The sequence below is a fragment of the Phascolarctos cinereus genome, unplaced genomic scaffold (genome assembly GCF_003287225.1).
Source record: "Phascolarctos cinereus isolate Bilbo 61053 unplaced genomic scaffold, phaCin_HiC Scaffold_1;HRSCAF=81, whole genome shotgun sequence".
In the NCBI taxonomy this organism is placed as follows: Eukaryota; Metazoa; Chordata; class Mammalia; order Diprotodontia; family Phascolarctidae; genus Phascolarctos; species Phascolarctos cinereus.
The window spans coordinates 243,416,535-243,425,361 of NW_027555514.1; the positions used below are offsets into that span (position 1 = coordinate 243,416,535).

The 8,827-nt window shown below is 44.8% G+C and overlaps 1 protein-coding gene across 1 annotated transcript in view; it reads right to left on the reverse strand.

Annotated features, from left to right (window-relative positions):
- CSRP2 (cysteine and glycine rich protein 2) overlaps positions 1–7,756 on the reverse strand; it is a 28,434-nt gene extending 20,678 nt beyond the window's left edge. Inside the window, exon 1 of the mRNA XM_020993471.1 lies at positions 7,648–7,756. The gene's annotated coding sequence lies outside the window, so the exon portion shown is untranslated. The remainder of the gene's footprint in view (positions 1–7,647) is intronic.
- Positions 7,757–8,827: the final 1,071 nt, after the last annotated feature.

Consider the following 8,827-nt stretch of genomic DNA (forward strand, 5'->3'; position numbering starts at 1 on the left):
CCAGTGCGTGATTTGCTCAAGGTCATATGTGGTAATATATGACAGAAAAAGGATTTTAACTCAAGCAGATCCTCTGACTGCAAATTCAGCATTTTTTCCAATGTATCTTGCTGCCTCCCTTGTCAGGTTATTTAGCTAAGACCACAAAGCTAATAAGTAGAACTCAGGCCTTCTGAGGACATCCCACAGTGCCTCCAAGCAAAGTGGATAAAGGCAGTAAAAAAAAAAAAGAGGCCTAGTTGGCCAGTCTCAAATTCAAATGAACTTTAATAGAATTTTATTTTAACCCACATGAAAAAAGTGCGACCTTTTTTCCATGTATGGCAGGGACTCTATCTTCAGGAGTCAAAGTCAATCAAACAAGGTAAAGTTCAGTACTCTGGACCCTTTGGACTCGGTAACAGTCAGTACACCCATCTACCAGCTCTCTGGCATTCCTGGCCTTGCTCCACAGTGCAAAAGTCAAGATTCCATTTTTCATACAAGTGTTTGGCCTTGCTACTCCACCACAGCTGACATCAATCATGGCAAAAATGGATTCTCACTCAACAAATCGGGTACACATTCCTTTCTCAAATCCTTGTGCATTAATTTACAGAATGGCAAGGAAGGAAAGAAATAAAAACTCACTTTATATGCATCTTAGAAAGTAGCCCAAGTACAAGAATATTTCCACTTTCTGTGCCTGGCCTTTTGTTTTCAATATCTAAAACTGCCAATTTAGTTGGGGGAATCTGTCACCACGAGAAGTCATCAAATTTCAAAAGGCTTAATTTATTTCCGAACACCCATGTGTATTTTATCCAGTATGGGTTTGCTTAAGAATCCACCCAGAATTCAAGGGAAGAAAGACCCAAAGACTTGTGGGGGGTGGAGAAATTTTTTATGAATTATAAAGCCTGAATACGACTTTCCTAACGGCGAAGTTACCAAAATGTTATATCATCCTCTCACTACAAAACTCAGCTGCAAAGCACAAAATCACCACCTATCATATATATAGTTAGGCTAATGTCACTGACATGATTTAAAATCTGAGGGACCCAAATCTACTAAGTTCAACAGTACATTTGCCACTCCAAAACATAAAACACTGGGGTGATGATAAAGTATTTTCTGGAGAGGATCAAGCTTACAGACTAAACACCAAATGTTTCTGGAAGCTTTCCTTTTTTTCTCAATAGGAGATTAAGACTAAATTTAGTATTTTCTTGTAACCTTGACAGGATGAACTCTTCAATATAAGGTGGCTCCTTATCTTAGACTTCTTCATTTTTTAATGAAAAAATTGTTTTTCTCTTGTTTTTCAATCTTGATTTCCCACCCCTAATGAGGAAATAATTTCTTATAATACTGATTTTAAAAAAAAGGAAAAAAATCCCTTTTGCAAATAAAACCAACATTCATTGATACTGGAGGCAGCTATGACAGAGTGTATAAGGGAAATAGGCCTGGAGTCAGGAAGACCTGAATTCAAAATCCAGCGTCAGATACTTACTAGTTGTGTGACCCTGGGCAAGTCACTTATCCTCTGTCAGTCTTGTTTTCTCAACTGCAAAATGGGGGTGATAATAATAGTACCTACTTCACAGTGTTGTGAATACCAAATGAAGGGATATTTGCACAGTGCCTGGCATATAACAGGAACTTAACGAATGCTTGTCCCCTTCTCTTCCTTTTCATAACAGTATCTATTTGGACCCCTTCTTTCAAAAGAGTTCCATTTATTCACCAAATAAGCATCTAACTACCTACTCTGTGCTGTGTTAGAAAAAAAAAGCAAAATAATTCTTGCTCTCAGGAAGGTTTGTCCTACTGGAGCGGAAAACAACAGGTATACATAGAAGGCAATAATGTACGCAAAATAAACACCAAGTAATTTCAGGCTTTGGGAGAGAGGGGTCTAACAACTGGAGAAGGGGAGAAAGCCTCTGCTAGGTTGTTCCCCTAGAGTTGCGTCTTAAAGCTAGACAAGGATTAGTTGGAGAATAAAATCGTTAGGGTGACCACCAATCTAGACCTCAAGGTATCATTTTAAAGTAACTTTGAAATCAAGCTTGTTCTAGGGTACCCACTTCTGGACAGAGGTGCTAGATTCAAGTTCCGGAATAAAATATACATTTTTGGATAGGTCCAATGTGGGAATTTTTTCTGCTTAGTGATGCATATTTCTTCCAAAGGTTTTGTTTTTATTTCAAGTTGAGGGAGGGGGGCTGGAGGGAGAAAAGGCTTGCTAATTGAAAAATAAAGCAAAATTTTAAGTTAAACTCCTTCTACAAATACCCAAGGAAGACTCCTCTTCCCCACTACCTGCTCAAACTTCCATCTTCTAGGTATCATTATGGGGAAGGGAAAAAAAAAGAAAATTATTTAATTTGAAAGTTGGGACCAGAACTAGATTTTCAGGCTTAGCAAGGTTCTTCATCTACCTTCCTCACTCCTCTGTGTGCAGGTCAGCCCTTCTTGCATTCTTCCAACCCCCTCCCCACCCCCTAAACACCTCTAGGCTAATTCTTAGTTTCAGGTGCCTCCAAACTTTTGCACTAGGGTAGGAACAGGTGAACTCTACTTACCCCGGCCAGGTTCCTCTGCCCGATCTGGGCTTTTTCAGGAAAAAACCGAAGCGTTAGAATAGAACACCATCAGTTGTCTCCTCTTTCTCTAGACTCCCTCACTTGATGACCTCATTCTCTCTCATGGCTTCAATTATCACCCCTCGGCAGACAACGTCCAAATCTCCAAACCTAACCTCTCCCCAGGGCTCTAAGTGAGACATTTCTAAGTGATTGCCTGGCTTCTCAGTAGTCATCACCTCAGACTCAACACAGTCACAAAGGCAGTGATCATCTTCTCCTAAAAACTGCTGTTTCTCCAAACCTCCGCATTTCAGTTGATGGCAGCCCCATGCTCAGTCCCCCAAACCTTCACCCTGCCATATCTAAGTCTGGCTAATTCTCCAAGATGATAGGTTCCAACCTACCTTTTCAGCTCTATCATACACATATCTGTGCCCTTCTCATACTCTATATTCCAGCAAAACCAGCCTATCGTCTGGGTTGTCCCATCTCATCCCTGCCCCTCCAATTATGCCCCTTAGAACTCCAACCTCCATAATGGATCTTTTTTTGAATGCTCATATCACTCTGTTTGGACTTGTCTTTGAGTACTTACATTGCAACCTGTATTCTAATTATTTTAAACCAAAAATTATTCCGTGTACAAAGAAATGTGCTTATGGGAGACAAAAAAACAAAACAACCCCCCCCCAAATACTCCCTGCCCTCAAAGAGTTTACATTTTACTTATATTACTTGCAATGTCCTGTCCTGTCCCCCTAGCCCAACAGGGAATTTGCCTTGTTTCACCTCTGCTTCCCACTGTATACTAGCACAGTATACAGAAAGCCCAAAACTGTACTGCCTAAAACACTCTTCAAGTGGAGAAATACCTTCCTTCTCTCTGCTAATCCAAGCCTAACATCCCTCCAAAAGAGAGCTCACCTTTTCCTAGGATTAACCCCAACCTATTCCAATGTCTCCTCATATAGGCAGGAAGACCCGAGTTCAAATTCAGTCATGGACAGTTAGTTACTAGCTATATGATCCTGGGAAAGTCCGTTAACCTCTCCCACCTAAGCCTGCTTCAGTTTCCTCAACATAAAATTGGGATAATAATAATACCAAGTACTTCCCAGGGTTGTTGTCATCTGCATTTTGAACAGTATGTGGCACAAAGTAGATACTTAACAAACCACCTTCCCTCCCTTTCTTCCTTCCCTTTTCCCCCTCCAATCCATCCTTTCTTCTTTCCTCCCTCCTTCCAGTCTTTCCAGCCTTCCTCTGCACTGCAATTTACGGCACAGCCAAACATTGTCAGATCACAGTTCATTAGGTGACGTGGCTATATACTTTGGGTCAAACCAAACTCTAAAACCTAATTACAAACTGGGTACTAGCTGCCTAAATCCAGTGGCACAGAGGGTTCTTTCCGCTAAGTGTTTTGTACATATTGTTTCATTTGCCTCAATTCATAGCATGGTTTGGTGGAAAATGGGCTGGATTTGGAATCTGAGGGTCCAGATTCAAATCCTGTTCTTTTAACTTTGTATTTCTGTGATCTGGAGTTAAGTCAAGTAGTATTTATCAAGTGCCTACTATGTGCCAGGCACTGTACCAAGAGCCTGGGGATGCAAAGAAAGAGAAAACTACTCCTTGACCTCAAGGAGCTTACATTCTAAAGTGGGAGACAACATGCAAACAACTATTTAGAAACAAAATATATACAAGGATAAATTGGTGATATCTTAGAGGGAAAGGGCTAATATTAAGAGGGCAGCTAGGCAGTAGTAGTAGTAGTAGTAGTAGTAGTAGTAGTAGTAGTAGTAGTAGTAGTACTCATACTAGTAGATAGAGTGCTGGGCCTGGAGTCAAGACTACCTGAGTTCAAATCAGACCTCTCAGACACTTACTGGCTGTGTGACCCCGGACAAATCACCTAACCCTGTTTGCCTCAGTTTTCTCATCTATAAAATGAGCTGGAGAAGGAAATGGCAAACCACTCCAATATCTTTGCCAAGCAATCCCCAAAATGGAGCCCCAAGGAGTCAGACCAGGAAAGGTTTCTTTCAGAAGATGGAATTTTAGCTGAGACTTGAGGCCACTTAACATCTCTAAGGCCAGTTTTCTCATATATAAAAATAGGGGATTGGACTAGATGACTATTAAGGGGCCCTTCTAGACCTCTATAAGGACCCTGTGATGTGTTTGTTTCTCCTTTAATACTGATTCTTTTTTCCCCTCTTCCAAAACCATAGTGCCCACAATACACCATTCAGTTCCAAAGTAGCCACTTGGTACCCAGAAAATGCTTGTGAAAATGACTAATTTGTTCATTGCTTTTGCTGTTAGGATAAACCCAAGATCAAGCCCTGGTTCTGTGGAAATAATGCTGCATTTGGAAATAGCCCCTGGGCTTCACTGCTAGCTCTGGCTCTTGCTTTCTGTGTGACCTTGGACAACTCACTTAATATCTCCTGGCCTGTTTCCTCAATGGTGACATGAGGAGGTTGGACTAGAAGACCCGGCAAGCTTAAAACCTTCCAGGTAAGGATACTGAGGCCCAGAGATGGTAAGTAACTTGCCCAGGCTCCCATGGCTAGTAAGGATCAGAGGCAAGACTCTATCTTCCTTACTCTAAGTCCAGAATTCTATCTACTACAAGTGATGCTGTGTTTCAGACATACCAGATTCGGGTTTACACAGGACACTGTCCGAAGATGGTCTAGTTTATCCCTAGAGGTTTCCCAGGAAGTGTAGGCATGCTCTAAGGGAGGTCCTGGGATAGTTTCTCAGTCCCAGCCCTCCCAAACATCCCAGGAATCCACCGAAGAGAGCAGTCAGGGAAATGACTTAATGTCATTGGGAATTCGATCCAGGTGATACTAAACAGATTTTCCTTGGGGCTGATGGAGGCCCACAGAAGCCCTCGGTCTCCTTTCACAAGCCAAGTCTGGCAGAGAGCCAAACCTGTTGGATTGGGTTGGGTAGGATGGTGTTTGAGGGAAGTACAATTCAAATCACTATCTGGCTTCCTGTTGGAAAGTACCTATCTTTGTTGTGGTAGGATGCCGTGCCCTCTCCTAGAAATCAATTTGTTTTTGAGTTTTCGTTAGGACCTAACTCCAGTTAACATTCCCTTCTTAAGGAATCAAACAAGAAGTTTACTCTATCTGCTGGTGAAAATAGCTTGTTTTGGAAGGTTAAGTAATCAAGTGTATAAAAATAGCAACATAAGGTCGGTCAGTTAATAAGCACTCATTACCCAAGTCAAATGAAGTAAAATTCAAACCCATAATCCCAAATGGACAACCTCCTGGAGTGAACTCATGCTTTTTCCTTAGAGGTTGTACCTTGGTCTGCAATTCTGTGAGTTAGTTTAAGAAAACCCTCTCACCAAATGACTCTAAGGACATTTAGAACTCAGCTATGCTGAGGTCTTATCAAAGTTCTTAGCTCTGAATGAGTCAGATTTTTAAAACTGTTTCAGACACTAACCATTCTCTTTCCCCTTTGTAATATTCTCTCTGTCTCTTACACACACACACACACACACACACACACACACACACACACACACAGAGTCTGGTTTTCAACATTTAATGCTTATCACTCTGAAAAAATCAAAATGTTTTCCATTGATAGGCTCCAAATAAAATAGGTTAAAAATAATATTGAAGGCAGCCTGGCTGAGTGGATAAGAGAGCTAGTCAGAAACAGGAAAAAACTTGGGTTCAAATCTAGTGCCTGATACTGCTTAGCTGTGAGGTCCTAGACCAAGTCACTCAACCCCACTGGGTCTCAGACAATTTTCCTATGATTTATTTACTAAGTCATAGACAGGTGGGGGAATGGAATAACTTTCATTCCCAGAACCCTAGATTGCTTACAAAGTACATTAGAAACATCATCACTGCAATCGTGTGAGGCTCATAGGTAATACTATTATCATTCTCATTTTACAGATGAGAAAACTGAGGCTCGTTGAGGTAAACTAAAATTGGAAGCCCAAGGTCACCCAGCTAATGAGCTGTAGGGCCACGGTTTTTGGAGGCCAAATCCAATGCTCTGGCCACATTGTGAAGAAGGAAGAAAATTCATTCATTCAACAAATAAGTCTTCGAATTATAATGGCAGTCCCACGTCCCAGTAAGATTACGTAAGGAAAAAGCCACTTCTTTTTATTTTATCACAGTTACTTTCTGAGCTGTCAGAAGCTCAGGATCCAATAGCCCTCATTCGAAGTACCTGTGTTAGAAAACTCACCCAACCATACACAGCTGGCAATTCAGGGTTGTTACCACGACCCCAAGGCATCTAAAAAATTCCACAACGGCCTAATTAAATAGTTGCAGCACAGTTCTCCCCTCCCCCGCCCCCCACCCGCCCGCATTCACAGCGCAGCATCTGAGCCTGGAAGAGAAAAGGGTCCCATTTCACCGAGCCAGGCCCCATCCATGGCCACCATCGTCCCAGAAAAGACTCAGCATCTACCGGGTCTCTTGGGGGGGCGGGGGCGGAGACACCAGGCGAAACTGGGAATCTGGCGCCGAAAATGGAAAGGGGGGGAGGGGAAAGCCCAGGGGATTTTCCTAAATTCGCCCAGCCAGGATTAGCAATGCGATGCTCCAGTCCTTCCCCACCCCGCCCCACCACCCTACCCCGTACACATGCACTCCTCCGGTCCTCCCTTGCACATAAGACAAAACGAAGGGTTCCTTCCTAACCGGAGCAACTTATCCAGCGGGCAATTGTGGCTCTGCTGGGAGCGCTAGATGCTACAGGCAGGTGGGGGGGGGAGGGGGAGATTTGAAATGGAAGGCGGGGAAGAGGGGAGCCTAAGCTCTAAATGGGAGGGGGCAAGAGGACCCAAACACTTCGATCCAGGATGGCACGACCCGAGCGGGAAGGGGCAGCCAGAGAGTCTGAGGGTCTCGAGTAGAGCCCCTGCCTCTCCACCCCCCCGCGCCCGAGGGAGGGAGGCCAGAAGTCTGCGCCTCCCCCCAACCCCGCATCTTCCCTCCCCTCCCCTTCTTCCTCCAAGCCCGAAGAGGCTGCGGCGCCTCCCAGACACTCCTGGGGGACCACTTACTCCAGGCGCAAGCGGGAGCCGGGTTCACAGCCTGTTGGACCGGAGCAGGATCCAGCAACACTCCCAAGGGCAACAGCAAAGCCAAGCAGCGGAGCTAGCGGGCCGAGCCGGCTGCTGCGTTTTTAAAGGCTAGCCTAAGACGGGGCGGAGCTCCGACAGGAGGCCCGCCCCCACCTCCTGCGCCCCTCCCCCCGCCTGTCTCCCTCCCTCCGGCCGAAGTACCCTGCTGAGGTGTCCAGCCAGCACTGCTGGGACCCCCCCGACATTCCGCTACTGATTGCTACTAAGGAGCTGGGGGCGGGAGGGGCTGGGGACCTCACCGGGCACCCACTGACTCTGGTGGCAACTCCGTGACACTGAAACAAAGGACCCGATTCCCTCCACGCCTCCCCCACTCTTCTGTGGCTGCGGTGGAACGCGCATTCGGCCAAACCCCTCTCCCGGGGTCCGAGCCTGCAGTCAGGCTGATGTCAACCAGGAGACATCTTCCTGGTTGTTAGATATGCATCCATGAATTCATGCCAACGCCTTCCGATTCCCTCCCGGGCCCCCACCCCCATGCACGGGATGAGTGGAATTGCGAGAAATGATTGTGAACTGGAAAACAAAACAAAGGCAAACAAAAGCCGCACTTCCTTAGACACACACCATCCCATCCCAAGCGGCAGCTGGTTTTCCTTGTTGGGAAAAAAAAAGGGGAGGGGGTGACAAGAACGACCAAATCAAAAAATCCCTACGCGGCAGCATCGTCAGAACAGCCCCCAATACCCACGATTATCAGCAGCTCCCACTTCTGAAGAGGATGATGTAGTCTGGAAGGCTTTAATAGTAGAAAGATAGAACCAAAGCCGCTTTAAAAGCAAGCAAGATTAGTCTTTTCTTTCTTTCTTTCCCCCCCCCTCTCCAGCTTCTCCCACGGGGGAAACTTCATTGAGAAAAAATGTGTTTGGTTTTCCTCACAACCAAATATTTTAGGTCTGTTTTCCAGCTTCTGGGAATCCACAACCTCATGTTCTTGAAGAGAGACATTTCACATCTAGACTAAATATATGACATTATCAAACTCCTTCAGTCTGGGAGTGCTGTGTTTTCCCTCCATCAAACAGAGCTTCCTCCAGCCAAGACACGGTAATGCTGGGAAGGAGGAAGTTCAGGTTACCATCAGGGAATTCAAGAAGGT